We start from the raw sequence: 26,338 nt of genomic DNA, 5'->3' as shown, positions 1-26,338 counted from the left end.
TAGTTGTCACCTCTCAGAGGTAAAATGAAGACTATGTGATGTAACAACTCTCATTCCGCAAAGACAAACTAAAACTATATTATCATTGGTGTATAGGGGATAGAGATGCAAAGGCTGACAACTTTCACTTTGATTTGGATCACTCAGTGATAGAACAAAGCTTTTGAAATTGCAGCTGTGCTCATGTATCCAAGGCATCTATTATCCCAGTTCATATGGATAAATGAGCAAAACCATAATACACCAGCAAAGAATGTAAAATGACACATATCCATCCGCTGGCCAAACTGAAAGCTACAAAGAATGTCCTTTTTTGTTAACCAATGAAATCTTATAATGTCAATTAAGAGGACAAGTGCCAGACAAGACAAGAGACAAAGAGTTGATATACAAATACAGGTTGAATCAATATCACAACCAGCTGCAGTTGAACTTCTAGTTAAAGCAATAGGCCCATCAAGAAAGAAGAAAAATATGGAGAGGAAGCAACTCCAACGTACAAGAAAAAGTAATAGGAAGTAGTGTTGTGGCTGTGTTTTTGTTTGTCGCTGATAAGTTCAATGAAGTGGCATCATCGCCCATGTTGTTTGTCGATGATAGGTTGGTTCAGTGAAGTAGTGTTGTGGGTTTGTTTTTCTTTTTTTGGCTCGATGAAGGCTCATTGGGTTGAAGGATCGATATACTGTCAGCACTAATATATTGTCATCAGCAACAAACTTAGTTGCTTTCTTTTTGTTGGGGGATCAATATACTGTTAGCACAAATATAGTGTTGTTTTTCGGGACGGATTGCTCGAGGACAAGAAATACAATTTACCATCAGTAAAGATTGCTCTAGATTTTACATAATTCTTCCTTGTGTATCTTCCACATTCGAGCTATTAAGAATACATTTGTATATCAGATTTCATGGGCGAAAAAGAAGAACAATCTTGAATGAGATTTTTTCTCTTCAGCATCAACAACAAAGCTATGAGAGGTGCAGAAAAGAATTGACTTAATTAAATCCCCAATTCCATACTTTCCATTGAGGTTGTAGAAACCTTTTTTTAAACAAGGCTATAACCCTTTGAACTATTAAAAACCCCAACATCATAAAGAACATTGCACAAACATATGTGCTTTTTAGATTGCAAAAAGCCTTCACTTCATTTATGCCACAAACAGTGTACATACATGTAAAAACATGTCGATGAATACAAAACATGTTCAATATAACACACTATGGCAAACTTCGAATGAATTATTACTATAAATATCAACACTTCCAGGTTTGCCGAATCTTGTTTCACATGTTTTAGTTGTGCCTTGAGAGATTTGACTTTAGTGTCCATCAAACAACCATCATCGTCATTATGGGTCGACATTGGCTCTTGTTCAACATTGCTCCGGTGAATTTTGGACAAACTCCTTGCCCATTGGGCATGCTGGAATTTCCTTTTTGTGATTTTACCATCTACAAGGGAAAAAGTGAGGATAGCATAAGATTAAAGAGAATCCAGAGGGACACTTCCAAAAGGCAAGACAGCAAGCAAAACCGATGAATAGACGAATAGATGCTATCAGATGAATGCTTCCAGTAGGAGCGCTTCCAATGGGAACATATGCTATAAGAGAATTCAAATGCATTCACAATAAGAAAGTGCACACTTCAAGTATTTTCCTTAGTGATTGTTGGGAGCATCTACTCACTCATAACACGGTGAAGCAAGTTCCAACACTAAAAAAAGAGAAAGCAATTAAGGCAAAAAAAGAAAAAATAAAAAATTCATCCACTCCTACACCCTTTCCCAAAACGTGACTCCTTGTTGGGGAGAACTCAGGTACAATAATTCACCATGAGCGAAACGTAATCCAGGATCAATTTCTCCTCCGAAACTAAATCAACTGAAATTCTTTTAACTCCCAGTAACAACCAGCAATATATAACCTCATAATATGCTGATAAGTAGACAAAACAAATAATGACACTAAAGATTTAATTTATAAAATTCGATGCGGGAAAAAACCACAGATTGCCAAAAACATTCACTAATCACCAAAAATAGCCGGATACATAAAGTATTCTTCTTTAGTCACACATTAAAGACACATCAACATTATAACCTCATTTCATTGTAAATGAATAAATAAATTCGTAATAAGAAAATTCTAACCATAACTGGAGAATTCGGAAGTGGTTCTCGACGAATGAAAACCATCAATTCGTAACCTTCGGTCTTATGAACAACATACTCAAATTTGAACTGATTCCGTCAATATTTGGCCTTTAAAACTGGATCACAAAAAATTTGGTGCTCTCTCCTTCATGCGCTTTCTCTCGGTGGGTCTCTCTTTTTCTACTTTTTATTTTCTCTCTCTTCTAGTCTGCACAAAGCAACACTCCTTTTCTTTTTTTCTTTCTCTCTCCTCACTTTGGGCACACGCGCACACACGCACGAAGGCACCATTTTCTTTTCAACTTCTCTCTCTCTCTCTTGTTTTTATTTTTTAATGCTAGCTGGGCCCACATGAAGGTGGACCCAGCCAACACTTCTCTACGGTAAACCTTGGGCACTTGTCAAAGTAAAATAACTAGAGTATCATCTATGATTTACACTTCTAAACCTTTAAAACCAAGCATCACTATCGTTCACTTACGCTCATTATCAATCCACCGCCAGAGTCACCAGTCACCACCACCTTCCACCACGACAGATTTCCAACCATTCAACACAACACAACAGGTCATATGTCAACACAACACACGGTGCATGAACATAAAAGAAGTCGGGGTGGTACCAGCGTGAAGTTCACCAGAAAATCACCACGCGTATCAAAGATTCCAGACCATCTCTCCGAGCGGAAACCACCATATAAGGCCACAAAACATAGCACATTAAACAGAGAAACAAACATCCTTAGGTTGTTCTCACTTCCGGATTCAAATATCATAAAACGAGAGTAAATGAATGAATCAAAAGCGTTCATTATGATTTGGATACGTGATGTACGTTCAGAAGATATCTAGATCCAGAGGGCAAATTTTTACAAAAGTTCGATTGGGCATTTTAACAGACGGCTAGCAGACCACTTCAACCAAGCGATATTACAAGTGAGAGTGAAACAACCATTTGTCCCCAACTAATGAACAAGTCGTCAAAACACAATTTACATCGGCAGCAAGGCTTCCATTGCGAATGATTCTTTAATACAAATCATGTTTAGAGCCGTTTCAAGTCCAAGCTATAAAGCAGCTTCCACTGTAATTCGCGGTTTGAGTTGAGGTTGTTCAGTAAAACAAACATCTGCGGTTTCTCTTAAATGTGGAAAATAACGATCCGGGCTTAAGCAAGAATCGTTCGATTTGATTTGAGATTGAACGAGATCTCAGTTGATTTCAGGTTAGAGTTCTTTGGACTGGGGCAGCGTTCGAGGATTTGGGCAAGACAAGAGCACAGTGACGATTTCTTTTTTTTCTTTTTTTTTTTAATTGTGAAAAATGCTGCCGTTTTGATCTTCGAAGACCACGTCAGCACGGGCTTCCGGCTGGTCTGGCCGCGCAGAACGGCACCAGCAGGTGCTAATTGTACATTCATGTAGCCAGATGGAAAAATAAAATTAGCAAATTGTTAAAAAAATTAAGATTTTTTTGGGTAATATTCCCAAGAAATTCACCAAAAAGAAGAAGGAATTCTGTAACACTCGCAATGTTTTACAAAAAGATTAGAAGCTTCGACGTCAAAAATAACATTACTTAATATAGCTACTAGAATTAACCAATCTTCTCGTAGTAATAATTGTTGAGGTTATCTCTTCGATAACAAAAGATTACAATTTCTTTTGAGGGCTTAGCCTATCTTAATCAGATTTAGTTGCTCCAAGGTGCATGACCATTCAAGGCTAGGACTTGGAAAGACACAGGTGGTTTTATACCCGTTCCCTGTTCTCTTTTCTTATTATCGTCGGGAGATAATTTGATGCAAACTCTTGGGGACTCCTTTTAGCTTCAGATAAAGAGAAGAAAGCCCCAAGCGCCTCTTCTACAAAACTAGCACAGTTTCCTGAAGTACTAATCACTTGTTTTAAAGTGGTCTAACTAGTTTTTCCAAGCAAGGAATAGCAGAACGTTTAGGGCACTCAGATTTCCCACCTGAAATGCAGATCCACGATCGCGTGCGGCAAAAGTGGCCACGCTCTTCCACCACGCCATACACGAGACCACGCCCCATGGATAATCATGAGAACGAGTTTGTGGTAAAACCACAGACAAAGTTTTTGAATGGGGCCACGCAACGATTCACAAAAAGCAACAGAATGAACAGCACAAACCAGAGGACGGAGTGAAGCAGTCGTGGAGCAGCAACCACGCGAGCGAAAACACCGATGTCGACCGTGAAGTGGAAGAGGAGGTGCACTGCTCCATCACAAGAAGGAGCACGGCCGCTGGATAGTGGTGCCCAATTAGCGACATGCCCGAAAAAGAAATGTAGGAGCAGGCTGCAGATGGCGATGCGGGTGGCAACTGGGTGGGTTTCGAAGGGTGAAATCGACTTCCCCTGGTAATCCACTTGGATGATGTTGACCAGGATAGAGACGATAGAGGTAAGATCCTTGGCGTGGTGAGGGATGAAAAGACAGGGACGTCATTTATACTTTCTATTCCCCTGGTGATCCACCCCGGACATCAATTTGATACTCTTTCTTTTGAACCTTTGGAAACCCTTTCGCAGTCTGATACTCCTTTTGAACCAATGGTTCGGAAGCTTGCTGTCCGATACTCTTTGAACCGATGGTTCGGAAGCAACCAAAGGTTCAAAAGAAAGAGTATCGGATCGATGTCAACCAAAGGTTCAAAAGGAAGAGTATCAGATTGATGTCCGTGCCACTTTCCATGAAAAAACAAATATCAAATGATGTCCCTATTCTTAACCCTCACCACGCCATGGAGTGGACGAACGCCTTGAACTGTCCGATTTATATTTTATTTGGTTATATTAGAAGGGGAGAAAAGTGTCAAAAAGAAGAAGAAGCCATAAGCCTATTGTATTTGTGCAAATTTAATCCTAAACCTTATCATTATGTCAATTTAGTCATTCTAGTTAAGTTTGGTGGATCTTGCTTCTTTGGATAGTTGTGAAAAATTTTCTAATAATTATTTAATACTTTTCGATTTTTTCTAATTTTTTTTTCCTTTCTTCTTCCTTTTGCCATACATAGACAATGGCCAAGCAGGCTGGCCTCCCCCTTGACGAGGGCGAGGGAGAGGGCGAGGTCCCTCCCTTAGTTCAAGGCAGCCTTGCTAGGGATCACTCTTGCCTAGTCGAGCCTCGCCTATGGTGGGCGATAAAGACCCTCACCCAAGTGAGGCCATCGGCTGATTATTGGCAAAAAGAAGAAGAAAGGGAAAAAAAATAAAGAAATGAAAAACAATAAAAAATGAAAAATACTAGAATATTATTGAAATATTTTATGTTATCTCGGGTTTGCCACATTGGATAGTCAATGTCTATGTCAATAATTTTCGATCAAAATTAGTCCGAAAGATTGAATTAGCAATATGTCAAAAGTTTATGACTAAATTATCACAATTAAAAGGTTTAAGATTGATTGATACAAATGTAATATATTTAAAACTTTTCTAATATTTTTCCCATTAAAGAGGCCTTGATTTGGCCAACATTTTTTTTCCCTTAGTGACCTATTATCGCCCCTAGCATAGTTTGCATCAATGCGTAATAACCCAAAAGATTTATCTCCGTGATTAATGTTGGGCAAAAGTACATCCAAGTATCAAAATTTAGCATGGATGGATATTTTAGTGCTAAAACTTTCAAAAGGTATACTTAAGTGACAATTCTAACGAGGCTCATCAGATTTTCAATGTGGCATTATTTCAATAATAAAACTAGTCTACATGGCTCGTTGGCATGTCTCAATGCTTGTCTCTAAACGACGTCATTTTGCCCCTAATATGATTTTTAATATAAATATTAATTAAATTAAATTAAAAACCTAAAAGAGAGAGAGAATAGGGGCAGCAAATTAGCGAGGGTCTTCACAGCTCTCGTCACTATTGCCCCACCATCGTCAGAAAGGGTTAGCAACAGTGGGGCGATGGTTTGCAAAGGTCATCGGGCCTTGGCCAAGGTCGCACAACCTTGGTCGACAGCAGGCGAGACCCTTGCCCCACAGTTGTCGGCCCTTTCCGACAATGGTGGGGCAGCGATGGCAAGGGCCTCCCATGTTCTCTCTTTTTTAAAAAAAAAAAAAAAAGATAATTTTGGACGGTGGCCATAATTTGACCTGTTTTAAAGGTAATTTTCATGTGTATATTCCACGTGTCCTTTTTTATTTTATATTCAATGCACTTTTCAAAGGCCCACTCTGAAACGTTGTGAGCAGATGCCGATGGGTGAAATGGTAAAGAGTTATAGCTGCGCGGTCCATGTCAAGACTGAAATTGCATTCGCTGCAGCGGGAAACCATATGGCAGGCATCACATTGGAGGTCTACCGATTGATCGAAAGCAAGAGAGGGGGTGATCATGGAGAGACGGGCATTGCATCTCTGCGGGGAGATTCGGCGCAGCTCTCATGGAGAAAGAATACACAAGTGTAGCATCGATAAACCTCCTCACAGGCTTCGCATTTGACTCTACTTTTCGTCACGAGATGATGGGATCTGAGCGGATGCTAATGAGCAAAATGTCGGATGGTCACATCCTCAGAATCCTCATCAGGCTTAGCGTTATGACTGGGCAGGCAAAGCAATATCGGGCTGTGCGGTAACACTTGACCATCCGAATGGCAAGAAGGAAGCCTGCTCACACGCATGGCAACTATGACGATCCTCCTCATCGTTCGCCTATTAGGTGTTCAAGCAGGGGGCAGCACGTGAAACGGGTGCTCTTGGGGGACAGCATGCTAAATTCGGCACATGACTCGTGAAAGAAGATTCGACACGATTCACAGCAGTAGGGATGAGCTGCAGATCGGGGACCAGCACGCGAGACATTCCAAGCAAGTACGACCTTCCACTCAGGTTCTGGAGATTCGATGCATGATCACCGAGGCAAATTAAGAAGCAAAAAGGCGTTGTGAATGGAGTTATAGTTGCTGAGTGATATCAACGCGAAGCAAATGGGGTGAAATGAGATGTACCTCACTCCCGCATTATTTGATGTTGTATTTCATTGCTAATTCTTAAACGCTAGGTTGGCGTTGCCTAGCGGTGGCCCGCGAGCTCGGCAAGCTCGGCCTCGTCGAGATTTGGGCCAGCTCGAGCTCACCCAACCTAGGCAAGGCTGACCTCACATAGCCTGAGTGAGGTCAAGCCTCGCTTGGCCACCGAGGCCACCAGGCCAGCTCGCCGGACCTCGCCCAGCCATCGCCGGCCACTGCCATGGCTGGCGACCGGCCACAAAGGAGAGAGAAGGAAAAGAAAAAGAAAAAAGAAAAAGGAAAGAAGAAAAAAAAAGGAAAAATATAATAAAAATTAAAAGAAACAACAAAATTATATAAGTTTATCAAACACATTTTTATTCCTGAAATATAAAGTTTTTACATTACTAAACTCGTTCTTATGCTCATAATTTTTCTCGGGAATAGAAATAGAAAACTATTACAATTCAAAAATTGTTCCCGGAACGGAAACATTAACAAACGCGCTCTTATCTAATAGTTGCAGCAAAACGAATTGTACCAGTTGAATTTGGTTCACAATATGACTGTTCTAGTTCCTAGTAAAGTAAAGTTAGAATAGAACGGCTTCCAAGAACCTACGATATAAGCCCTACACAGCTCTGGTTTTCCTTTTTTCAAATGTAGTTCATTCTACCATTTGGACAGGTCTACTTATAATTACTTGGAAGAGTAGCTCTCTGTTTTGTTTGTTCTTTCTAGAAATGTTCAAGTTAGTTAGAACAGAACGGCTTCCAAGAACCTATCGATATAAGCCCTACACAACTTTGATTTTCCTTTTTCCAAATGTATTTCATTCTATTATTTGGATAGGTTTACTTACAATTACTCGGAATAGTACCTCTCTCTTTTATTTGTTCTTTCTAGAAATGTTCTCCTGAGTCTTGGTCTTCATAGTTTTACCAACGCCAACTTTTTTCCTGTGGATCTAAATTCAGTTTAACTAGTTGAAGTCCTAGGTTGTACAATATGAAGTGGGTTTGTAACCACTTCAATATATATTTTGTTTTTCAAGGATAACCAATGCGGATAATTATGTAGTTTTTACAAATGAAATTGAGTTCTATTCAAAGATTTTAACAGAAATTCAGGTTTAATTACAATTATTGCTTTGGTGAACCTTGTCATCATCGCTTCTGAAGCATCATAGTATACGTAACTCTTTTTTTAATAATGTGGAATTCAAGATTGCTACAGAACATATGCATTTATAGATGAATTGATAACTAGAAAAAAGTAGATATGGCTCATACTAGTTGTACGAATTGTATTTTAATAACAAATGTAAGCGTTACTTTTACATATAAGGTGACTTTAGTTTTATAAACTATTAAGTTATGTCAAGTTACATCCACTTTAGTAATTTATAAAAAGTCATCGCAATATTGTCTTAAGTAGCATTCATAGTAAGTCGGATGAGAATTTCTAATAAATGTATAGAGTAGCTCAAGGTGACGAACCTTTATGGCCTTATACCAATGTTTGGAGTTTTATTTATTGGTTAATTTATGGAAAATTAAATTATAGTTGCAGCTGATTTTTATTTTTTGGTCGGACTGCAGCTGACTTAAAATGAGCAAGATATGAAACTTTTCCTTGGCTACTTTAGTTTCATTAACCATTGCATTAAAGCATAAAAAAAAAAAAAAAAAATCGTACAAATTAGTACTGAAACACAACATCAAATGATGCGGGAGTGGGGTAAAATTAATTTCACCACGTTTACTTCGTGTTGATAACACTCAACAACTATAACTACATACAAAACTCATTTTTATTTCCTAATTTGCCTTGGTGATCATGTATTGATATCTCCGAAACCTGAGCGAAGAAGCCTGTACTTGCTTGGAATGTCATGCGTGCTGATCTCCATTGCGCAGCTCAGCTCACCACTGTGAATCGTGTCGTTTCTTCTTGAGTCATGCCGAATTTAGCATGCTGTCCGCACTAATACACCAGTCTCACCCGCTGCCCCGACTTGACTGCCTAGCGGCCAACGATGAGGAGGATCATCGGAGTTGCCATGCGTGTGAGCAGGCTTCCTTCTTGCCATTCGGACGGTTGAGTGTTAGTGCACGGCCGGACATTGCTTCGTCTGCCTAGTCACAACTAAGCCTGATGAGGATTCTGAGAATCCATCCTGCATTTTCCACATTAGCATCTGCTCACATCCCTCCATTTTGGGACTAAAGGTAGAATCAAATGCAAAGCCTGCGAGGAGGTCTATGGATGCTACACGGCGCATGTTCCTAGTTCACGAGAGCTGCACCGAATCTACCCCAGAGAAGCGACGCCCCTCTCTCCATAATCAACCCTTTTTCTTGCTTTCGATCAATCAGTAGACCTCCAATGTAATGCCTGCCATCTGGTTTCCCCCTGCAGCGATTGCAATTTCAGCCTTGACATGGACCGCCGCGTGGCTATAACTCTATGTTCACAAGATCTGGAGGGCGAGAAAAGTCTCTTTTTTTCTTTTTTCTTTTTTTTTGACCATTTCGCCCATCAGCATCTACTGGTGTCCTTCCACGTGAAGCTTGAAACCAGAATCTGGGTGTAAAGCTGATAATAGAGCAGCATACTAGGTGGGGTCTATGCTCGTCTGGATTGCCTCTTCTATCACCAATTCACTATCATCCGCTGCCGCTGGAGCTGGGTCGAATGAAGGATGGTGCGAGCAAGGCTCATGATTAATATGTTAAAGGTTTAGCCCATGCCTGCCTGGAGCAGAGCTGCTCTTTTCTGCTCCGTAAATCATGTGCTGAATCGCCCTCAGTTATGCAACACCCTGTTCCCCCTGGCGCATCCACTTCTTCCCGTATCAGAAAGGAAGGCTCACTGACAAATGTCATGAAGAGCGTCGATGCTGTCCTTCGCTACGCAGAATGCGACTTCGACTTCAACATTCCATGCACTTTTGAAAGGCTCACTTTGAAACATCACCTCCTCGAGCATATACTCTTTCTTATATTAGATCTACCGATCCATGCTTCCGACCCATGCTTCCTATGGTGTCTGGTAAATTTTGCACATTCGACTTTCATGTTCTTGTGCAGTGCAATCTTTATGTCAACAATGATTGCCTTCCGCGGTTAACACCAACAATAAAGATCGCCATCACCTCCATCAACTCACACTCTACTCTACGTGCATTGAAGATGATGCCAGTGAGTACTATTGTAACCTTTGAGAGAAACGGACCTGAAACTGGGTGCTTCCGTCTCTGATGAATGCCCTTGTCCATTGATTTACTCATATCAAATGCGTTTTACCCAGGGTTTGGTTTCACCACAGAAATGCTCTCTCCCTCAACTGACTTTAGCCAACATATGGCCACGAGATGCTGCCACGTGATGTGGTGAATAGCCCTGTTCTTTTTTCTTTTGTTAGATCATATACAGACTCAATCTCCACAATAAGTTACAATCAACAGAAAATGTGGCAATACCAATTTTTTTTTTTTTTTAAAGTAATGGAAGTACCTGAAGCCTGGATTTTGCTGAACTAGATGCATTTCTGCAGGAAAAAGTGGACAGAATGAGCCCACAATTGGAGGTACTCAAAAGAAGACCTGGAATGCTGGTCTCAAAAAGCTGCCAGCGAAGTGCATGTAGTTGAAGAGTTGGGGAGGCTCTTATCCAGAAGGAAAGAATTGGGGAGGCGGAAGACCGCCTTTTCGATTGATGTTTCAACTTACGCTCTTACGCAAGTCAATTGGAATCCCTGCCAACACTTGATATTTGATATTGTCATCTTCTGAGCAAAAGCAGATAAATATCATATTTTTGAGTGTGAGACCTGTGTGCTCTTGTTATGAATAGGAGTATTAACATTGGGATGCATAATTTGATTATGAATAAACTTGTTAGGAAGCTTGCCGGTCTCATTAATTCCTTGAAAATGAATATAAGGTTTATGTAGTTCGTGCAGACTAGCCACGAGCTTTTGGATACTATCTACCGAGCTTTGCATTCATTAATGGTAAATTCTTTTCTAGGACATGAAGATGGGAAAAGTTTGGTTCTAAAATCTGCAGTCTACCAAAATTCAGTTATATTGAACTAAAGCCTCCCAAAAAAGAAATCAAGTGTTCCTTTCGCACCTTGGCCCTAAATTGCATCTCCCCCTGAAGCAACAATTCATCCTCCTGGCCAAAAACCAATTTAGCCAGGGAGACAACATAGTCATTGCATTATTCAGATCCAAGAGCTTCTTGATACATGCAGTATACACCACTAAAGAAGTTTGTCCTTATAAATCTTATTTGCTGAAGCAAGTTGATGCATTTGCCGTGACAAAGATCTAGTTGTCACCTCTCAGAGGTAAAATGCTGACTATATGATGTAACCACTGTGTGGTTCTGCAACGACATACTCAAAAAATGCTATCATCAGAATAGTTAGTAAGCATTACCCGTGCATACAGGATAGAGATGAAAAAACTGACATTGTTCATTTTGATTCTGCTAACTCTCTGACGATAGAAGAAAGCTGTGATATTGCAGCAGTGCTCCTGTCTCCAAGGCATCTATTTATCCTAGTTCATATGGATAAATGAGCAAAACCATTGTATAATAGCAAATAGTCTGTAAAATAACACATATAGATCCCCTGGCCAAGCAGAAAGTCACGAAGAGATTTGCCGGAAAAAGAAAAGCAAAACTGTGACGCTCGCGATATTTTCAAAGAATTCAGAAGCTTTAACCTCAAGAACAATTTTGACTTTATTTTGGCAACTAGTAACGACCATATGACAACGTCTGACATGTGGCAATGTGATAATAAGGTGCTGCTATCTGACAATGCTAGTAGAAGTGCCATTTTTCATTAACATACCTCTTTTTCTCTCTTCACTAAAGAAAAAACTTCCAAAACTTTTGGTCTAGTAGGATCTTAGGTAACCTTGAAACAACCAATGAAACATCTCCCCATTCTACTCGTCGCAATAATAGTCGAAGTACTTTTGGTCTTTTCAATAACATTTGCCCTTCCATTGATGGTAATGATTTTAAGTATCTGCCACCGAATTAGCAGAAGCATTTGATAGTGCTGCCATCTTAAGTTATTGAGCCGATCACCTACTTAGCTTCATTATTTGACTTATTATCATGATACTCTCCTGGGAATCGTTTTTACAATAAGCATTTAGGCTTGTAAATAAATAAGAAGAAAACCAACTTCCAAGGTCAAATCAAATGATGAACGAACCGCATGAAAATTAAAATAGATATAATTTGGACCACATACAGGAATCTGTAGGGATTTGTGTGTGAGACCGCTATCCACAAACTGACACATGGGACTCACCCTTGACTATGGAATGCAGAGGGGAAAGATAGCATGTCACAAAACCGAGGCAAGGTTGACCACCCTACTGTCAGTGGGATGCCAAGCCAGCGAGGCTTCTAGAGAAGAGAAGTTTTGGCGAAGCCAAGTCGATTTTGGGCAACCAAACCCTGCAACTGATGAGAAGTTCCTATGAATTAAAGGATAGCATGCACAATTGATGAAGTAGATAGAGACAATTGCCCGACAAGGAAGAATAGTCAACCAAGAAGAGAAAGATAATGTTGTCTGTGACACATGCTTTCACTGAAGATGAATCATCTATTGCTCTTTCCAGTTTCCATGGCCAACAACATTTATCACACATTTTGCTTTCATTGGAGATGACGGTACTAAATTTTTTGCTAACGTAATTTGATTTGCTTTATGATACCTGCAATCCTGCATGTCTCATACAAAATGGCTAACCTTCAGAGTCCAGAGAAGAATTTATTACCATCTGCATCTAAATCATTGGTTCAGTCCTCAAATCACATCGCATATTTCTCTTTAGCTCTTCAAATAATGACATATGTGATTATGCTCCGAGGTTATATGCTTTCTCTGATCTGTTCTTGAGAAATTGCTCGTTTTGAGCACTCTATAATCACTAAGAGGTATCTATAAATACTCATCTTGAAGCTAAGCAAACATTTTATGTCCTGACAAACTTAGTCACTCATTGTCAGGAACGCTAAGTCTAATATGGTAGAAGTAAGACGTGATCGATGGATGGACCCAAGAGGGAATGGCTTATCAAGGCTCGTCCATATTCCTAACAAACTTGGTCACAAGGAAATACGTGACGTCACTAGTCTAGTGATATATGCATTTCAATCAATATTTGGCATTTATATATGACAACCTTCCAAGATTGCTTGTCCTCTCAATGAGGACTCTCAGAATGTGGCCATCCAACAAATGCTCATGAGCATCCGCTCACATCCCATCATCTCGGGATGAAAAATAGAATCAAATGCAAAGCCTGCGAGCAAGCAATCTTGGGGGAGGTCTATGGATGCTATATGCATGCATATTGTTTCTCCACGAAAGCTGCACCGAATCTCCCCCAGAGATGCGACACCCGTCTCTCCATGATCACCCTCTCTCTCTCTTTTTCTTTCGATCAATTGGAGGAGCTAAATGTAACGCCTGCCATGATTTCCTACTGCAGTGAATGCAAATTCAGCCTCATTATGGACTGCACAGCTTTAACTCTATGTTCACAAGACCTAGAGGGCAAGAAGGACTTGGTTTTTTACAGTTTTGACCATCCGCATTCACTGGTCTTCTACATGAAACTCGAAAGCAGAATCAGGTGCAAAGCTTGTGAAGAGAACATACCGGGCGAGGTCCATGGTTGTCTTGATTGCATCTTCTTTCTTCCCTGCACGATCATCCTCTGCTGCTGGAACTGTCATATGAAGGATGGTCCATGCGAGGCTTGTGATGAATCCGTCAGATGTTTAACCTATCGCAGGCTGGAGCAGAGCTGCTCCTTTCTGCTCTATAAATCATGTGCTGAATTGCCCTCAGTTATGCAACAACCTGTTCGCGCCACACATCCTTTCTCTTCTCATATTAGGAAGGAGCGTTGTTGACATACGTCGTGAAGAGTGTTGATGCTCTGTCTTTCACTGCATGAAATTTGACTACGACTTCAACATTTCATGCACTTTTGGAAGGCCCACTTTGAAAAATCACCTACACGAGCATACACTCTTTCTTATTTTAGTCTACAGAACTGTGCTTCCTATGCAGTGTCTCTGGTAAAATTTGCAGGTTAGACTTTTATGGTTGTGTGCAGTGCAATCTTAGTGATCACAGATTGCCTTCCGCTACAGTAAAAGATTGCCATTAACTTTCATCAACCCACACTTTACGCTTCGTTCGTCAAAGAAGATACCTGTGAGTACTATTGTGACCTTTGTGAGAAGATAAGGAACCTGAATCTGGGTGCCTATGTCTGCAACGAATGCCCCTATCCATTGACAACTCATATCAAATGTGTATTGCCCACTGTGCACTCTCGTCACGAGTGCTATCTTACTAAACAGACTTTAGGCAACAAATGGAGACAATACCATGTGATGTGGTGAACAGCCATGTTCCTTTTTAACATCATATATATAGACTCATACTCCATAATAAGTAATAATCGACAGAAAATGCTCCAATACCAAACATTTTTTAAAACAGGTTGCTGGAATAGTGTAAGTACCTCTAGACCTGCTACTCTGAACTCGATGAAAATATTGCATTTCTGTAGGAAAAAGTGGAAAGAATGAAGCACACAATTGGAGGTACTCAAGAAAAGACGGGCAATGTTGGTCTCCAAAAGCCGCAAACGTAAGTGCATTTAGTTGCGGAGTTTGGGAGGCACTTACCAAGACAAGAAGAATCTCCTTTCTGTTTGATGGTTGAACTTACGCTCCCATGCAAGTCAATTGGACTCACTGCCACAGTCGACATCCAAGATTGTAGCTCTCTGCAGTAAAAGCAGACGGATATCATATTTTTTAAGTGCCAGACTTGAGTGCTCTATGTAATGAAACGAAGTGTTGACACTGGGATGCATAATTTGATTGCGAATCAACTTGGCAGGAAGCTTGCCGGTCGAATTATTTCCTCAGATACCAACATCAGATGGGTGTAGTTTATACAGACTTGTCTCGTGCATCTGCATACTATCTATCTAGCTTTGCATACATGAACTGTAAATTCTTCAGCACATGAAGAGTGGGAAAAGTTCGGTTCTAACATCTACAGTCAACCAGAAGTCAGTAATCTAGAGCTAAAGCCTGCCAGAGAAAGAAAATCTACATTTCAGCATTCTTTTCTCACCTTGGCCCCAGAAACTTGAATGTCCAACTGAAGCAACAATTCAAGCTCCTGGCCAAAAACCAATCCGCCAGCGAGACAACATAGTCTTAGATTGCGAGTTAACGCATTTGCCACAGCAAAGATCTAGTTGTCACCTCTGGGAGGTCAAATAGAGACTATGGTGTAATGATTCCCACATTCTGCAATGACAAACTACAACTATATTATCGTCGGAATAGCTAGAACGCAGTAATGGTGTATATGGAACAGAGATGAAAAAGCTGAGATCTTTCATTTTGATTTGGATCACTCAATGATGTTAGTATTAGATCAAAGCTTTTGAAATTGTAGCTGTGCCCACGTTGCCAAGGGCATCTATTTGCCCAGTTCATATGGATAAATGAGCAAAACCATAGTACACCGACAAAGAATGTAAAATGACATGTATGGATCCACTGGCCAAACAGAAAGGTACAAAGACATTCACCAAAAAAAGAAGGAAATCTGCAAGCAACGCTTTCAAAGAGGTCAGAAGCTATAACCTCAAGAACAATTAGTACCCTTCATATGGCCACTACAAAAGACCATTCTACTTGCCATAACAATTGTTGACGTATCTTCAATCTCTTCGATAGCAATAGATCAGAATTTCTTTTGAGGGCTAGCTTAGCTTAAACAGATCTAGTCGCTACAAGGTCCATCTGTTCATGGCTAGGAATAGGAAAGATACATAGGTGGTTTTTACTTGTTCCCTGCTCTCCTTTCTTATGGTCCGGAGATAATTCGATGCCAAAGGCTTGCGATTTTCTTATGGACTCAGATATAGTGGCAAGAAGCCCCAAGCGCCTCCTAAACAAAATTGGTTAGCTTCCTAAAGTACTTATTCTTTCGTTTTAAAGTGGTCGAACAACTATGCCCTTCAGACTTCCGGCTGGGAAGGCGTCTCCCCGACCCGGGGCTGCGAACGTGGCTGGCCTCCTCCAAGCAACACGAGAGACTGCGCCGCCGGACAGTTGATCATGCCGACGTATTTGCGACATAGCCACAACCAAAATTTTTGGATGATGTCGCTGTCGCTGTCGCTGTAAAGCCACAGCCAAAATTTTTGAATGAGGCGGCGCAACAAACTCACCGAAAGCAACAGGAGCAGCACCAATAACCAGGGCACAGAGTGGGCAGTGTCGTGGAATAGCAACCACGCGAGCGAAGCCACCGAGATCGAACCAGTGAAGTCGATGAGGAGGTGCGATAATTTTCCATCACAAGGAGGAGCGCGGCCGTCTAGCGGGGGTGCCCCACTAGCGACCTGCAGCAATAAGAAATGCACGAGTAGGGTGCAGATGGCGATGCCGGTGGCCATTTGATGAGCTTCGAAGGGCGAAGTCAACTTTCCCTCTCATTTCACTTGGACAAAATTCACCAGGATAGAGATGATGACGATAAAATTCATGTCGCCGTTGAAGACGACGCAGGGGGAGTATATTTAGCTTTGGACAAAGTATACAGAAATCGGCGCCAAAAACTTACACTCTTAACTAACTACAGCTACCGGAAAAGTGCAAGGGAGCCGAATAAAATAAAGGGCCACAAGGGCAACAAGAAGAAAAAACTAGACAGCCACGGCTCAAACAAGCCACAGAACGAGACCCAACAAACCTAGACCAGCAAACCGAAAAAGGCAAAAGAACGGAGAGCCTAGGTAAGAAAGATAAAGACGAAGGCACAGAGGCCGAAAACACGGCTTTTTTGTTTATATAGGGAAGAAGAAGAAGAAAGAAAATAATGGGTGTTTTTTGCCGTGGACAAGGTGAGAGAGAATTCAGAAAAATGAAGAAATGTAAAAATAATTAAGAAAGAAAATAATGGGTGTTTTTTGCCGTGGACAAGGTGAGAGAGAGAATTCAGAAAAAAATGAAGAAATGTAAAAAATAATTAAGAAAGTGCAAAGATTAAAACAGAGTCTGGCCAAGAAGAACACGAAAAAAAAAAGAAGAAGAGAGAGAAGGAAAGCAGAGTCCGGATAAACTGAGAAAAAGACGGAGGAGACAAAAGGGGCTCTTGCTGCATGCACTGGATTAATTCTATTTCTTGGCAATCGGTAAGATTTCGAAACTTTTATTTATCTAATTGAAGGCGTTTTCATAATTAAATCGTAAAATTAGGTTTTGTATGGATTCTATGTTGCTAGATTGATTCTAGAGATTATTAAGCTATGAAATTATGTTGCAAAGAAATTTTAGGGTATTGCAGAGCAGGAATTCGGGAAACTCAATATAGGTTTATGATTTGATTGGGATAAATTTTTAAACTTTTGCACATTGATAGAAACAGTTTTCAAAATTGCTGTATTTGGCAATGGATTTCACCCTTTCTCTGACCATCTTTTGGCTTTATGGTCTCTTAGTAATTCGCAAGAATTTTCTCTTGAAAGTAAGCTCGCTTGAATTGGAGTTTTAACATGTCATTCACTCTATTTGCAAAGTAATTGATCAAAGGTTTTTTTTTTTTTTTTTTTGTCTGGTGTGGGTGTGTCTGTGTCGGTTCTTGCATAATGTGGAGGACTATCAGGGGATCATCGACCCCGCGAAGTCGAGCATCAAGGCGAAGCAGCTGGCGCCACAGCTGATTCCGAGGTTCTTCAAGTTCTTCCCCGACCTGCGGGACGCGGCTGTCGAGTGCCTCGTGGATTTGCTCGAGGAAGAAGATCTCGGGGTGGGTGGTTTGACTACTTAAGCGTCGACTCGATTGTTGATGTGCTTACGTTTTGCTGGAGTCTGTTGTGGAGCGGCATTCGGTTGCTAAGATGTCGGGGTGGGTGTAGGGGAGTTAGAGGAGGAAACATGTTGATATCGAATGGAATTATTTCCTCCAATTAGTTAAGTGAGCCTGGAAATAAATGTCCAGTTTGTTATGAGGAGTCTCGAATTTTTGGATTTTCTAGTTTTGTGTCGGCAAAGTCATGCTGTTTCATTCATGCTAAACTGACTGGAATACGATTCTGTTGTGTCGTGTGGACATGGACTGCCCTTTCCTGTATTGGGGATGATATGAGGTTTGATGACTAGCACGTTGTGCAGGTCCGAGTGCAAGCCATTCGGGGGCTTCCACTTTTTTGCAAGGATACGCCCGAGTACATTCCTAAGATTGTTTACCTTCTCGTGCAACTCCTCGCCGCTGGTAAGTCTAGATTTCTTTCTGATTTGCTTATTTGTACATTGAGTGATCTCAGTGGTTAACAACAGACCTGCTTTTTTATAGATAAACCTCGAACTAAGCTGAAGTCTCTGGTTTTATATTGTAGAGGATTTTGTCGAGCGTGATGCGGTGCACGAGGCTCTCATGTCATTGTTGAGACAGGATGTGAAAGGTGATAATCCACATACCTGAACTCAATGTTGAAGTCTCCTATTCCATGCTCTTGAGCCTCAGGATGATGGTGTTTTTCCATAGATTCGTGTGTTGTCTGAGGTTAATGAATGTATTAGAAGGGCATAGCGACGTTTGACTTCTTATGTATGAATTTTGCGACTTTGTTAGTGGATAATGTTTTGCCAGGATTAAGTTGTGCACGGTTGTTGTCTATTAGGATGCTTTTCTTGCTCGAATCTTTCTTGTCCGTCACTTGAGAACTTCGGTTAAACTTGACCATCTAATGGTAATATGGATGTTGCTCAGATGTCGAGGAGTGTATTATTATTGCAGTAGGAGAAACTATAGAATATCATAATTAGTATATACCTTTTCCCAAAAACTAAGTGTTCGTCCATTTGGAATTTTATACAGTATATAATCAAAGTTAATGACGGTGGGAGTTATAATTATATATACTGAACATACGTTCGTTTCGGGAAGTAAATAAAAACGGTCATAGATTATGTCAACCTCGATTTTGCAAACATGAAGGTGCCTTTTGAACCTCAAGCCAAGTATATAGTTAGTCCATGATTTTGTGTCCTGCTACCCTGCATTTACGAAAGAAAAGGAGTGAGCATCTCGTGTTATGAAGAACAAACAACATGGATCGGATTCTGATCTACATTTCCCTTATAGTTTCAATCGGTACTTGCATGTCTTCTGCTAATTCTTATCAGTTTCGAGTGCAAAATTTGGTGCATGAGAATCGAGATCTTCGGTAGCATCTCAGGACTAGTGGTCGGGCTTGTAATCATATGCATAGGCCTCGCTCCTGTTTTCTTATAATTTACTTGGGCCATTCTGACATTGAATTAAATGTTTGTGTTCTTTTATAGATAGCAATTGGAAATGCTCTATTTTAAACTCGTGGACTTGTTTGTTTTCTTTTCTCTTTCATGAAGATCATTCTTGCAGGATGAGCAGCATGAGCCTGTTTTGACTTGCCCGTTTGAGAACATTTTGAATCTGATTGATTAGCAGAGGTAAGCTAATGCTTGACATGTGCTGCTTTTTGTCAAACTTTTGCTTGGTGCAGCCTCCTTGTCAGCCTCGTTTGGCCACATTGCGAATGTCGATGAACCAAGTGCAGATGACTTGATTCGGGAGAAGATATTAAACTACATCAAAGATAAGGTCGGAAGACTTGTTGAAAAAGAAAAAATTTGACAGTTTTTGACGTCCACTTCCACCATACATTGGGACCTTCTCGTGTTATTGAAAGGTTATTTAGGACTAATGGACTGGATTTGCAGGTGTTCCCAATAAAGGCAGAACTTTTGAAACCTCAGGAGGAGATGGAAAGACATATAACGGATTTAATTAAAAGTATGCTTTTCTGCTCTTTTTTATTTTTATAGTCCCTTCACTGATGTTTATTTCTTAATTGAGTGAATGTGCCTTAATAGAATTAGCCCAGACTTTTCTTATTGCCATGTCTCATTTGATGTGGCTGACTCATATTTCAGTGTTTGGAAGATGTAACTGGAGCAGAATTTAGAATGTTTATGGACTTTCTGAAAAGCCTAACTATATTTGGGGACAAAGCACCTCCGGAGCGCATGAAAGAACTTGTGGGGCTTATCGAAGCGCAGGCAGATTTAGATGCACAATTCACGGTATGTGCCTGATTATGAACAAATTCTTGAGTGGTATCTTTGTTAGAAAGATAACTCTCTATTAATGGTTCTGTTACTGGCAACTTTAGTGGAGATGGTCTGCTTCTTTATCATCAATTATAGCTTTTTTGTTTTTCCATTTGTTGTTTTTCCATGTACTTGAATCCTTCTTAGAGAGCAACAACTCATCCATCTTATGATGGTTGCTATTGACTTAAAAAGGGAGAAAAAACACCAGAATGAAAACTGCTACAATCAGTAAATTCTGATTAGCCATATCAGTCTGATATGCTTTGCACACAATTTAGTGGCCTATGGCTGTGTATGGGAGGATTATAATATGCCTTATGAGCTAAACTCTTGGTTAGAGATATGGCTTCTCGCTGGTGACCATGTATCCACTATTTATGTCACTTCTATCAAGTAAAATGTTGCTAAGTGCCCTATCTCAGATCGGTATCAGTAATAATCCGAATGTGCATGCATTGAATAGATTGGTGACTTATTATTGTCCTCTTAGAATTGATGAAGTCTAAGTGTCAGATTATATTGAGTTGTTAAGGAGCCGAAAAAGTAAGTGTATGTGGTTGAGCATTCAAACATTGCTTATAGATATAAATAACTGCCCGAATAATGCAATTTCACATCAATAGAAAACCTAGGAATTTCCCTCCTTTTCCAAGGATTGGGAGGAAAGGGTTGGGAGAAAAAGAAAGCAAAAAAGGGGGTGGGTGGCTAGTTGGAAGGGTGCACTAGTGGAAATATTAGGGGTCATACAAGGGCCTGCAAAGGACTAGTACCCATGTGGTGATATTTTTTAATGGAAAAGAAACAGAATGTATAACCTTCTGTAGCAATCTAATCCGGCTGTTTTCTGTGTTCCTAAGACCTTTATTTCGTGAATTTATCTGTTTCTGAATATTTAATGAGAAAGTTCTTTTCCATTCTTTTATTTTCTAGTAGCTATGTGAACTCTTGTTAAGGACATGCGTATTTGTTCTAGATAACAACTAAAAAAGACCATGGCAGTCATGGTAAGAGAGGTGACAAAGATAACTACTAAGCCCTTACTCTGTGGTGTTGACTGCATGGATTTTAGAGCCCATTGTGCTTTTTATTTTGATCATATCCATTCCTCAATAAGAACAAAAAAGTCGAGATTTTTCACTATACTAGTAAAGTCCATGATTGTGTCCTTTTTTTTTTCTTTTTGTTTTTTTGTTGGGGGGGTGTTCAGAAATGATTGTGTCCTAACATTTTCATATTTATGGATGAGTAGAGAAAGGTTGGGGTGGAAGAGGTTGCCGAATCACTTCAAAGAGAATTTCTTCTCTATAGACACTGGAGAATCAGTAGCCATTTTGGAGTGTATAGAAAAAATCATAGTACAGCAAAAGAGTGGCAGATTGGGGTTTGTCCATCTCACCAGCGTCCCTTGGAGGAGTCGGTTGTGGGCTAAGAGAGCACTCATGAAATTTCATTTGAGGGAAGTAAAAGATATTGTTTTTGGGTGTTAATTATGAGAAATAGCTGAAGGCTGATCTCCGAAGCTTCTGACTAATGGAATTAGGTTAAATTAAGAGGTTATTCATTCTCTACCCTGATGGCTATCTACCCATCCCTAACATTTTTGAATTTCTGACAAAATTGTTTATTCTCATGCATTAAATTTTAATGCTTTATAACAACCTTATCTTGCTTAGTAGGATAAGGCTCTGTTTGTTCTTATTGTGATTTCATGGCATGATCTACAATGTTCAAAATGCAGGTCTCAGATACAGACCACATAGACAGATTGATATCATGTTTGTTCATGGCCATTCCTTTTTTTGTGGTAAGCTTTGTACTTTTGGTTGTTGTTTTGAGTACTGTCCATATTTAATCAGATTATGCCAACTTATAATGAACTTCAATGACAGAGGGGTGCGTCAAGTAGCAAGTTCTTCAATTATCTTAATAAGGAGGTCCTGCCTCTTTTTGATGAGGTATTGGTTAACTAACATCTGGTTGATCTTGCCTGCATGGCTTTGAAAATAAAGATGATCGGCTGCACATGATTTACTTGTGTACCTAGTCTTGTAACATGTTTTGTTCTTTTCCTTTGCACTTGGTTTCACATCCTTATTTTGTTAACCTTTTGGGTTTTTTTTTTTCTCCTAAATGTTTAACATCGGCCTTAGTTTTTTGGCTTGGAGGTCATATATTTCATGATCGACTATGGCTCAGTGTGGATTCTTATATTGTACAACTCAAAATTTTGAAATCTTGGCATTTCATGATTGACTAAGTCATTCAAATGTTTTATATTTCTGAAAAAAAACAATGTTTCTAACTAATAGGCATAAGCCTTCTCCAAACAAACACAGTACATCATTGGCCCCCATAAGTGTGGGCCTCTTGAACCTAGTTTTCTCTTTGTAACAATAAGGAACCATTTGGAAGGTAATATTTGACAGAGCTTTTCCTGGCAGCTTCCTGAGGAACGAAAGCTAGATCTGCTCAAAGCTCTTGCTGAGATTTCGCCTTACACGATGCCACAGGATTCACGCCAAACTCTTCCTTCAATTGTTCAGCTTCTAAAGGTACTTATATTATGCTTTAAGAAACTGATGTAGGTCGATGAGTTTCAAAGTAGTGAGCCTAATTTGATTGAGAACTTGAAGAGAACTGATGGAGAACAATGTCTTCAAACGATCATATTTTCTTTAGGCTTCATATAATAAAGATTCCTAAGCTTAACACCAGTCACTGTGGGGAAATGAATACTAAACTCTTACTTGAATAGAGAAAACATCTCCAGTCACTGTCTAATCATTAATTCTCATTTAAACACCCGTTCCCTAGGTCTTCGAACGATGTGTCAGACATTTGGTATCAGAGACATGTAACATCATAGGCTCCAGTGGAAATATGTTTTTCTTCCCGTCTTTGTAATTTCCAGTTTATGTTGAAAATGCATTGGATAAGTTAGTTATCTTGATGCAATATAGACTAGACAGAACACTGGCATTTTGTTTGTAACATAGGTTTTATGTGTATATCTTGGATCTTACTTTTCATGTTTTTCTTTCAGAAGTACATGCCTCAAGAAAGACAGGAGAAGAAATGAATTTTACTTATGTGGAATGCTTGTTGTATGCATTTCACCATTTGGCACACAAGGTTAGTTGGACTTTCCCATCCTGCTTTGCCAACTTACAGCCAAAGTATATGCAGGTTTTATTCTGATAATGTTGCATTATAGGCACCAAATGCAACCAATAGTCTGTGTGGTTACAAGATAGTGACTGGCCAACCATCTGACAGGCTTGGGGAGGACTTCAGAACATTATAAAGACTTCACTGAGAGGTAATGATTCCTTATCATCTCCAGTTTAATTTAGTCTTAGGTTTCTTCTAATGCCAGGCTGCTTTTCCTTTCCTGTCCAATGGATGTCACGCATGCATTGGGTATGGTTAATTGATTTTACGTTTTCAACAATGTTTGGTAGATTGCGATGCTATACAGCTTCTATGATAGCTTCTATATTAGTTGAAGGATTGACTTTTCCCTGAAACTAGCTGAAAGTACTGCAACATTTATGCCAAGTTGCTCTTGCATGTTCCTTGTTAGCTTGTTATCTTGCAATTAGTTTTGCTATGGCCACATAGCATTTTTTATTCTCCTCTTGCCTTTCATTTCCTCATGAATGATAAGTCGGAGGGAATAATTTGATCCGGGAGTTCTGATATTCATTGCAATTTACTTGTTTTGGGTAAGTTGGTGTTATGAAGTGTGTAATTTGCCTCCTGATCTTTCCATTGCTTTTTTGCTGCAGATTAACTACTGTTGAGGAGTTAACTAGGGTCACCATGAAAAAGCTAACTCAGGGAATGGCTGGGCACAATAAAGCAATGTCAGCTGCCAAGACCGATGAGGAGAAGAATACCATTGTCCGTTTGTCATCATAATGCTTGCATCTTTTATTGTTAAATGGTTCTGCTCCATGCAACTGACACCACGTACTTTATGCAGAAAACTCAGAAGCAGAACACTACATCTGGACTGCGAACCTGCAATAATATCCTTGCCATGACTAAGGTGAATAAGTCAACTTATTACTGACTGTTTTTGTCTTCATGGCATGTGAGGACTAACATGTGAGGACTAACATGTGAGGACTAACTCATTGTGGTTTATTGATTTAGCCATTGCATTCAAAGACACCTTCATTTATTGGAGACAAGAGCATCAGCCTCCCTGGAAAGAGGCAGTCAAAGCTTCTGCACCTGCAACAAATACGGGGACTGGGTAGGAGAAATACTGATCCTTATGTTTTTTTTATTCCTCAGCGAGTTTGTTATTGGATTTGTTTGTGGTGGGTTATATATCGATTCTAGTTGCTGATACTTTAGCTACTTCCCTCGTTAGTGACAGGTCTACATATACACTAGGAAATCGCTGTAATTATGTTGGTCACTGTCGAATCTGTTCATGGAAAATTGATGTGAATGTCTTCATATTTTGGTTATCAAAATTTGACTGATTGTTCCAATTAACAGCATTGGTGACAAGTCCAGGAGGAGCAGAAAGATTGTTGAGAATGACTTGCATATCTTAGCTTTATCTTCTGTTGTGATGATCAATGGGGTCTCTTCTCGCATATCATCTTATTGATATCATCATTTATGCAGAGGAAAACGACCCGCTAGTGCTGTGAATGGTTCCGGTAATGCGGCATCAAAAAAGGGACGTGGAGCGGGCGGTATGCAAAACCAGCTTGTTAATAGAGCATTTGAAGGTTTGTCCCAGGGTGGGCGTGGTGGTGGGAGAGGAAGAGGAAGGGGTTGGGGTGGACGTGGAAGAGGAAGAAATTATCGGTAGATTGCGGCCATGCCTGATGCGACAGATGCGGAACTTTGTATTAGATATGAGGTCAGTAAGAGAAATTGTTACTGGTGAGAACGAAGTTTTGGATGTGCGCCAAAATATTTAGCTGGTAGCTTTGACCTGGACTCACATTACTGATTGTAATTTATTCAAAGCTAGTCGACATAGTTTGGTTTGAGCTACCTGCAGCCTTCAGTTCTACATTCACCTCCCATTAGTCAAATGAAGTAGATGGGTGCTCATGTAACTTGGGGACGTTTGCCTCGCTTGTAGAGTGACATTGTTTGATTTAAGCTTGAATACCAACTAGTCTGATTGCATGATCAACAGACTGTGTGACCTATATCATTTGAACCCTTTAATTATGTTGTTGGTTTAGACCTTAGAATATTTTCCGGTTGTCTGATTTTGCCTGCTTTCCAGTTGTTACCAACCTGAAGAATTACTTTGTTGCTGTACCTTATTCAGATGGTTGTGCATTCTGGATGACTTAGGCGACAGTTGCAGCAAAACGAATTGTACTAGTTGAATTTGGTTCACAATCTGACCGTTCTAGTTCCTAGTAAAGTTAAGTTAGAATAGAACGGCTTCCAAGAACCTAAGATATAAGCCCTACACAGCTCTGGTTTTCCTTTTTCAAATATAATTCATTCGACCATTTGGACAGATTTACTTATAATTACTTGGAAGAGTACCTCTCTGTTTTGTTTGTTCTTTCTAGAAATGTTCAAGTTAGGTTGGAATAGAATGGCTTCCAAGAACCTATCGATATAAGCCCACACAGCTCTGATTTTCCTTTTTGCAAATGTAGTACTACTGTTTGGACAGGTTTACTTAGAATTACTCGGAATAGTACCTCTCTTTTGTTTGTTCTTTCTAGAAATGTTCTCCTGGGTCTTAGTTTTCATAGTTTATACGAACGCCAACTTTTTCCGTGTGGATCTAAATTCAGTTTAGCTAGTTGAAGTCCTAGGTTGTATAATATGAAGTGGGTTTGTAACCACTTCAATCTATATTTTTGTTTTTCAAGGATAACCAATGCGGACAATTGAGTTCTATTCAAAGATTTTAACAGAAAATTACAGGTTTAATTACAATTATTGCTTTGGTGAAC

General features: G+C 39.9%; 1 pseudogene; it reads left to right on the top strand.

Annotated features, from left to right (window-relative positions):
* The first annotated feature begins 17,679 nt into the window (after positions 1-17,679).
* On the top strand, positions 17,680-25,586 carry LOC120292491 (annotated as a pseudogene).
* The last annotated feature ends 752 nt before the right edge of the window (positions 25,587-26,338 follow it).

The sequence above is a fragment of the Eucalyptus grandis genome, chromosome 4 (genome assembly GCF_016545825.1).
Source record: "Eucalyptus grandis isolate ANBG69807.140 chromosome 4, ASM1654582v1, whole genome shotgun sequence".
Lineage (NCBI taxonomy): Eukaryota > Viridiplantae > Streptophyta > Magnoliopsida > Myrtales > Myrtaceae > Eucalyptus > Eucalyptus grandis.
The sequence above is the reverse complement of the archived record's forward strand: the minus strand, read 5'-3'. Positions and strand labels throughout refer to the sequence as shown.